Below are 9,664 nucleotides of genomic sequence, written 5' to 3'. Positions count from 1 at the left end.
ACTATGTTGATGTTGATTTATTGTTATTATTATTAATATTATTATTATGGTATTGCTGTTGTATGCTTTAAAAGCCGGATCTTAATTGCTTGATTTTGCGGTGGTAAATTGTTAACCTGCATTAACTAGTGGGCTGGGTTTATCTGCCTGTGATTTGCTGCTAATATTCAAGTGTTTATAAATAGAAACACGTGTTTGAGCAGACAGCTTTGTTAAATCTGTATCTACATGTAAACTTGATTTGAGTCATTCGCTAGCGACTGGCTGAGAAAAGTTCATAACCTTTCAAGTGGGCGGTGCTTAGCATTTGCAAGGAAATTTGAATTTCAAGCAGACAACAAAAAACTTTTTCTGTAAGTCAATAACTAAATAACTTTCAACCACCAAATTACACATACATATTGTTTGTATTCTAAAGTATATGTATGCCAAATTTAATTGGAATATATTAAATACAAGCTTAAATATTATGAAAATAATCATTTTTGTTTTCTGCTGTTAACACACCAGTGTACAACTGAAAAGTAGACATTTTGTGAGTTTTAGGCCCTTTTATACTGCTTCTCCGGGGTTTAAAATTAAAGAGAAAGTGAGAGAATAGCCCAATTTTAATAAGTAAGGATGGCGAAAACACATACTGTTATATGTGCATCATCTTTACTAGACCCATTGTTCAGATATACTGCAATGGGATTGTTGGAGTCTTTTAAACTTTGTGATCTGTGATTTAATTGTTGAAATTTACATAAGTATTCTTTAATTTTATGTTTCTTTGAAAGAAAAGGATTACACGGATATGTAATATGTATGGAATAGGAAATAATTATTAATAATTAAAATTTTACAAATCACAAAGTGGTTTAACATTGCCACTATGTAGTAAATCTATGGATGGATGGGAAGTTGTTGTTGGAGTTATATGCTATGCAAAGAACTCTTAGTGATGGGAAGATATAAGGATTTAGGAACATTAAATAATAGGGAAAGAAGAGCCTGATTTAATAACTCTGATAAGAGAGGGCGGATTTGCATGTAAACATGCAATTATATATAAATATAACAGAAAAAATGTAATTGGTAATTGTAATTTAGTTTTAGTTTATACATATATTTTGTATTGTAACTAGTGCTATGCTTTTTGAAGAAGAGGGGGTTATAAATGCTTGAAATGCACTAGGTGACCTCGTGACCTAGTTTTTGACCCAGCATGACCCATATTTGAACTTGACCTAGATATCATTGAGACACAACTTCTGACCAAATTTGGTGAAGATCGGATAAAAACTACTTCAATTAGAGTGTGGACACCATGCTTAATCCTTAATGGAAAAGCACGAAGTGGCCCCGTTGCCTAGTTTTTGACCCGGCATGATCCATATTCAAACTTGACCTAGATATTGTCTAGATACAACTTCTGACCAAGTTTGGTGAAGATCGGATGAAAACTATTTGATTTAGAGAGCGGACACTGCTGTGGACGCCGCCCGCCGCCCCCCCGCCAAGGGTGATCTTATAATACGTACCGTTTTGAACGGGCGTATAAAAACTGAAGCAAGCAACCTGGGTATGCTGGATAAAAGAGTTTAAAACAAATGATATACATGTATTTTATTTCCAACTAGAAAGTATCGTGTCTGCCGCTGACAAGGAATTTTTTTGGTTAGATATCAGAACAACATCAAATCTACGGACTCTATATTACAATATACACTCCGTGATCAAATCTGTCTTATGTTTAGTTGTTCGCGTAGCGAACAGCTAATGTTGTTGACGAAAATTCTAAGTCAGTTCGCTGTTATCCACGGAAGCCTACCCGCCACATCTGCCGTATCCGCGCGAGAAAGAGTTGTATAATTTATGCAAGAGGTTTGAGTTCTTCAACTGTATCTATTCACACATGGAAACATTATGAGAATATCGTGTTAAATGGAGTATTTTTTAACGGAGCTTATATAGAAAACAAAATCAATAAACCATGTTTGTATTATACGTGTCGCGGAAGAGATTGTTTATGAATGATTAAAATAGTCCACTATCTGCTGCGTCTTAATGACGTAGTACAGGTCATTCATAATCTGAGGCTATTAATAGATTTGGGCCAACAACGCAATAGTATAAGGTTACGCTTGTTTATATTCTCAATTTATAAAACGTTGAACATGAGTTCAACAATAACTTCAGGGATACGATAGACAACAACAAAAATGCTTCATAATCACTAAAACCGAATATAAAAAACAATTGAATATAACAAGTATTATCTGTTTCGTAACCTCGTTCATGCTTCTACAGCGGGGTTAAATTTGATATTTCAGGGAAACGCTCTTTTGTTCTCAGCAGATAGCGGCGATCTTTTGTTTTTTTACGGGTGCTAACAACGCAAAAGTAGAAGGTTAAACTTGTTTATATTCACAGCTCTCAATTTATAAAACGTTGAACATGAGTTCACCAATTACTACAGGTATACTATATAGACAACCTCATAAATCGCTAAAACCGAATATTAAAAAACAACTAAATATAACAAGAAATATCTTTTAAAAAGGTAGTCGGTGTAAATGCTGACTTTGAAATAAAGTTTGCAATTTACGTTTCTAAATAAATAAATTGAAAACAAAAGTTGAACTATTGTGTTTTTTTCACTTGTAAGTCGCATATTCACCGCATGAAATGTGTGTTATCATTGTCAAACCACAAATTAGTTTAAGTAGATAAAAATTAAACTACGGGAGTTGACATCATAATATGTGCCCTCAAATGGCTTATTAAGCGTTTATTTCTTCACCATCGAAATATATCTTATGTTAATATTTAATTAGCAAACAGTTTTTTTTCGATACATTTAAATCAACCTTTCATAGCCGCGTCATGCGAAAATGGGTTTTATGGCGTTTCGGCCAGTGTAGCTCAAGCCCAACCTGTGCATTTGCGCAGTTCGCTATAAAATCACGCAAGGTTTTATGGTCTCATTATATATCTCCTGACCAAGCTAAGAGATTCGCATTGCTCGCAGATTTATTTTTTAATTATTATTTTCATCAATTATCTTATTGTATATTTTGAATTTGTATATGATTTCAAAATTCAAAAGTTTTGTACAGGGAATTTCCATGAAATTATATTCTTAGTGTGATAGGTATTCGATATTCCAACAATATTCATTTCATATGATTGTGATTGAAAATTTTCTTTATATTCATTTAATATGATTATGATTGCAAATTTTCTTTATAGTTGGTTCTCAGAACGTCAAAAAAAGGCCATTTTGTTTTTATTTTGTCTAAGTTATCTATAAACATGTAACATAAATAGGATGATAAACAGTGCTCGAACATCTCGACCGGTGCGTTAAGACACACTCTTTATAAATTTGAATGGCGTGTGTTCATTTCAAACTTGAGATTATTTTTGAAAAATGAGTTGCGTCTAAGATTATGCAATAGCTAACAACTTCATTCCCTTCAGCGCTTTGATTAATCTACGTGATTTTATACACTCAATATCGCGTGACTTTCTTCTTAAAGGCCCGGTCAGATCGACTAACGAATATGTAACGAAGAAAAACGGACAAAATATGCAGATTTTGTTTATCCGGTGATAAAATTTACCTGCTCTGCCGCTCAAGACGCTCGAAATCGGTGTGTGAAGCGTAGGAAACACACAATGACCGCACGATCGAGTACCGGTGATGTAACGGAAAAAACGTACGTTAAACGGATATGTACCGGATATTTAACGGTCGCCTTACGGATATTACCACATATATACAACACATATCGTTTTACTTTGTGTGTTTTCAATCACGCGGTTGCACTTTTTGGAAAAAAATACTTAATTAATTTTGCGCAAACTTAACAAAGTTGTGTATTTTGACAATGACCGGGCACTCGTCTTTGTTTGTTTTTTTGTAAATGATTTTGAATTAATGAAGAAATTATCAAAAACGTTACCTGAAGCGATGCTTTGTTGACATCCGATTGTCCCACACATAGCCGTGGTACAGGCACCTTGATTAAACGGATAAGAACGGACACGAACGGATAAAATGATTTTATGTCCGTTTCTCGTCCGTTGTTCAGGTCGGACCATAAAGACCTCATGAAGGGGCCGGTAGGACCTGAAAATAAACTCTGATTTAAAAAAAAATAAAAAAATTCTCGTCCGTTATCTCGGTGTGACCGGGCCTTAATCGATAATATACAAAACGTTTGTACCAAGCGAACGGTCAAGTACGCATGTAAATTATATATATGCATCAAGAGTTTTCGAACGTTTTAAATGTTGTTTTTTTCAACTGTTTTATGTTCATTTAAATTAATCTCATTTTCCTTCATAAAAACTGTTGCCATTTTAGCGTGGGTTGAATTATTTTCTCAAGACGGGACATTTACTGGTAAATGATATATTAAATAAAATACTAAGCTTGACACAACCAATCAAACCATCATAATAGTGTAACATTTCAGTTAGTGTATATCTTTGTAACTTCCAATATGGAAACAAATATAAAAGTATTGTATGTCAAGTGAACGAAAGTCAGCTTCAGGATGGCAGTGCTTGTTTGATAATCCTATCTTCTCATTTAAAGGGGCCTTTTCACAGATTTTGGCATTTTTTAACTTATTCATTAAATGCTTTATATTGATAAATGTAAACATTGGATCGTAAAAGCTCCAGTAAAAAATCAAGAATAAAATTAAAAAAAGGAAAAGAACATTGTCCGGAGCAGGTTTCGAACCAGTGACCCCTGGAGTCCTGCCAGAATCCTGAAGTAAACACGCTTTAGCCTACTGAGCTATTCCGCCAAGTACACATACTAGATGAATTTATACCTTATATAAGCAATCTTCGTAGTTGCACAAAATTTAACGACAAAAACAGAACTCTCCAAATTATTCAATCGTTTCGCGTTGCAACGCTTTATAATTTTTAGGTTTTAAAATCGTCAAAAGATGCATATAATGGCTATATTAGAGCATGGTAAATGTTCAGTATTACTGTTTCCTCACTTATATCATAACTAAAACGAAAATTTGCGAATCTGAAACAACTTTTTTCAATTTTGTCAATTTACCAAAGCGTGAAAAGATCCCTTTAATGCATCATTCATTGTTTTAATAGTGACAGTTTATTATTGAATGTGTTAGGTTGTTTTCTTAGTTGTTTTTTTCCCTACATTAATGATGCTGCTTTTTAATATGTTACCTATGAAAAAACAATTGGGAAAATATACTTTTATTTTTGTTCATACATAGTTGTTCTATAATTTTTGACATGTTAATACATGCATTAACGCAAGCGTAATATTGTATTACCATACGTCCTTTTTTTATTTTTGTTCATTGCAACTTTGTATTAACATGTTGGGTATAAAAGATGTTATCATTTAATGACCATGAAAAGGTATAACGTACACTGTATGGTGTTGTCAAACTGCCTTCTGTGTTTTCTTGCATGGCGAACTATTATGTTCTTTAAAATCCTCTTTGTTTTATCATTTTTGCGTAATTAATTATTGGTCCAGTAAATGTTGACCTGTTTATTAGCAGAAAAATAAAATCAAATAAGACTCTGCTAAATAGGCAATTTACGCCTAATAAAACAGAGTGTTAAAGCTTTGATCCCTTTAACAAATATCTTACCTTCGTTCGTAACTAGTTACGTTGTATTTAAATATAACTCTGTATGTATTGTTAACTAATAAAGTCTTGGTTTTATTTTAAATGTATTTTGTGTATCGATGTGTCTCTTTCATGGAGTAATATTACGTCATTTGTGGCAATGTCTTATGTGTATTGTGTGTAAGGCTTGTCGTAATGATCATCCTTAGGTGTCAATTAGTTATTGACTTTTTTTATTTCCTTGTTGCACAATAATGTGATTTACTTTTGTGTATTTGAAAAAAAAAAGCTTTTATTCAAGTGTTCGCACTTACCAAAACCAGAAAATGTTTCTAGATATGCATCTAGGAAATTGTTAGGGTTGAATGTCGCCACCAAATTCTTCGTTATTTTAGACATAAATTGCTAAATTGTATGCGTTCGAACTTTTCGAAAGGTTTGTTATTATTTCTTTATGGCCATTAAAATGCTATATTTTTGAATTTTTGTATCGTTTCCAACCGTGCCACCCACGAGGGGCGGGGGTCACATAATTTCCACATCACGTCAATCTATCGTGGTCACAATACCTGACAGTTGGGGTTACGTCAGGTTTCCCTTTACAGCAGAAAGAAGCCACTCCAAAATAAAATAATCATAAATACAAAAAAACTTACCTTTAAAGTGAAATTATGGGCAGTTTTCACAGTTGAATTGAGCTGAAAAGAATTAACAGGTCAAAAGAATTAGTTAGAAAGTGGTAACTGACCAATTATCTGCAACTCATCTTGCTACCAGTTGTTATTAAAAATATATTATATTCGATATTTTGCATGAATGTCACAGTCGTCTAAGCCGAGCGGAACTCTCTTTTTATTAGGATCGGAGTTAGTGTTCGTGTGTCGTATGAATAGATATCGTTGCAGGAAATTAAAATGACCCGTTAAACAAAATTGTGTCTTTGTGTCGTATGAACGAATCTGCACTAAAACTAAATTTAGATTCACATCGTACATGCATGATATATACATTCTGGCGAATTCGACTGTTGATATTCAAATGCATTATTTTTCTCTTTCCGGGATATTGTTTTAGTATGTTGATTTCGCATTAACAAATATAAGTATGTATATAAAATCGATGAAGTAAAAACACCAAAAATAAACAACGGTTGCGATTGACACATATTAACATAGCATATACTGTTAGATGCGTCGAATGTCACTAGTATCTTCAATTTGAATTCAATTAACACTTTTTTGTTGTTTTTTTTCCTATCATAAAAAATGTGTCGAACGGAAATAATTTTTCGATGGTAAATTGGCATTTGCATCGCATTTAGACCAGAATACTGTCTTGTTAAACATGATTTACATGAATAATTTCATGTGCCTTTTTCGGGAGAAATTCTTCTTGATCAGATTCCCGCGGACGTGATAATCCATTATCCATCAGAATAGCACATCCAGATTTAGTAGTTATTTATTAGAGAGCGATTAGCTCTTCAAAAAAAACATCAGGAAATTTCGACGAATATAGACATGTATGTGCCACCCCATGTCTCTTTAAAAAATACCTACTGGATAATCCTATTTTGGAAAAGTTAAATATGCACTCGTATTATGGATTAATCCCTTATTTCTACAATGGAATTACGTCATTTTCACCACACTCGCGTTTGAACCTTGACAGCGAGAAGTTATGCTTATACGATTACGCAATGGTGTTTTGGTCGTATGTTGAACATGAAAGAATACACCGATTTACGTTCGTTTTTAGCGATGTGTATCGCAGTGTAAGGGGCTGTTTGATAATTGATGTGTACGTTAATTGTATTTTACAAGGTTCTGTGAAAATTTTCACACTATTTGTGCCAATAATTCATGACAATAGACTCGTAAATACATAGCATTTTGACCATCAATTCAGTGTTAAAAAAGTTTGCAATATTTAAAATTACGTAATTTAACGGCATCCAGAAATTAATAAGGGGTCTCTACTAAAAAATAACCGATTAAATTAGGCTAAACTTTATAAAAGATATCTAGTAGTTTGTACTGAAACAGCAGTACATGTAGTTAAAGAATCTATCAATTATTTATATAGTAAAAATATATATTCAGAGACGTAGATATCGACGTATCTTATATATTCTAGCGCTATCTTTCTTCCTATATTATATGAAACAATAACTGAACGATCTTCGTCCAAATGCCGATCATATAATGTTGCCTAGACAGATTTGGAATAAATATGTTTTCATGACAAAAATAAAATCAATATTAGTCATGCAGTCCACGCAGACGCAATGTTTACGAAATTTAGCCTCCAACGAAACTGAACACATGCAAACGATATGTTTGTGCAATTGCTTTTCACAGCAATCGGCTTAATTAGCAAATTACAATAATACACAATTAAAGCGAAGATGTAACACCAAAAGGCAGCTTGTAAAGGCTTTCTTTTGACAAAAATTGGTTCTTTTTTTTCAAAGGTTAAATAACCTTGGACTCGACTTGCATCCGGAGCCCAATACACTCGGTGTAATGGTCCACATCATTATCATTATTTGATCCCCTGCTCTTATGACAGACACTGTTTCAGTGAGATGGAGCAAATGCCAGACACGGTTTCAGCTGTAGTAGTGTATTGAACTCAGTCAAAGATCAACCCATAAATAGTAAATTAATAGATCTCTGTTTCATCTGTTCAAGATCGCCAAACTGCGGGCATTGCAGATGCCCCCATTCAGAGACTTATCATACACCAGAGTTTGTTGTGTTTCAGAAAAAGATGAATAAAAACGTTATTATACGTTATTACCAAACAATCCATTAAAACTGGAAGTGTCAAAGTGCTGCACGCTCAAAATGTATACCGGTACGTGATTTGCAACATCTCTTTTTTGCAAGAACCCTTAGGATTTACTAAATAGCCTTTTCTATTTGGCGCTAATAATACTTTGTGAGGTCATAATTGTCCTAGTATTGTGCACTGCATATACTTTATACCAAGTCGCGACAGTGATAACGTGTTTGCAATATATGTGAGAAATCGTGTATCTGGTCGATTGGCTTTAATCGCAATTTTATGCCCCTTAATTGGGACTGTAACAAATACCGAGGCGGCACGATCAGACCACAGATGTGTTGATTACTGTAAGACTCTTGAGTAAAAGGTTATATTGTTAAAATTGATTGCTATTACTCAAACAATCTTACAATTACTCGGTAATATACTCGTTAGTATTATTCATCGGGGATTCTCTTTGAGGTCAACGAGTTTGCATGAATCAAGATTGGCCTTTAAACAGCCGGCAAAATTAACTCACAAGATGCGGATGGAAAGTTTTAATATCGGATTTAAAAAAAAGAGAAATGCAGTCCATCCATTTATTATCATAATAATACATAACCTCAATCCTACGGAAAAAACGCTGATGTTTCCAGAAAAATTTGTTTAAATTGATGTGTATGTTTGTTTTCAATAGAGCTCGAAATAAAAATGGTCCCATATAGCATTATATACGCCCACAGCCAGCGTTCATTACGTCTTCTCGAAATACTTCTAACGCTTAACAAGGAAGATACTTAAAATATGTTAGTAGTATGACGATGAAATGAAATTCGTGCAAAATAACTCAACAGAAATATAAAATATAATATACACCCAAAGAAGCTAGCATATTAACGAAAGCAAAACGCTGTATACGGATATTGGTAGGCTATTCAGGCAGAATAATGGACACGGTTATGTCAGAAAATAATTTGTAACAATTTAACACATACAATACACATACATATTTTTAAGATTATGATTTGTCTTAGCACGTGCAACACGTGCCGCAACCGTATGTGTACGGAGGAATAATTGCAGCATGCAGATAAGCATCAAACTATTGCATGGCGGCACCAATAATACGCATTTATTAGGCAAATCATCTTCCACCCCCTTCTCAGTTAAAGTATGTCGCCTCATAAATTATAATTTTATACATTTAATCTCAAAACTATTTTAGTAGACGACAGATTTAATGCATCTTATCATAACTTTGTTTGAATTTG

Source organism: Dreissena polymorpha, chromosome 4, assembly GCF_020536995.1.
Source record: "Dreissena polymorpha isolate Duluth1 chromosome 4, UMN_Dpol_1.0, whole genome shotgun sequence".
Classification (NCBI taxonomy): domain Eukaryota; kingdom Metazoa; phylum Mollusca; class Bivalvia; order Myida; family Dreissenidae; genus Dreissena; species Dreissena polymorpha.
The sequence above is the reverse complement of the archived record's forward strand: the minus strand, read 5'-3'. Positions refer to the sequence as shown.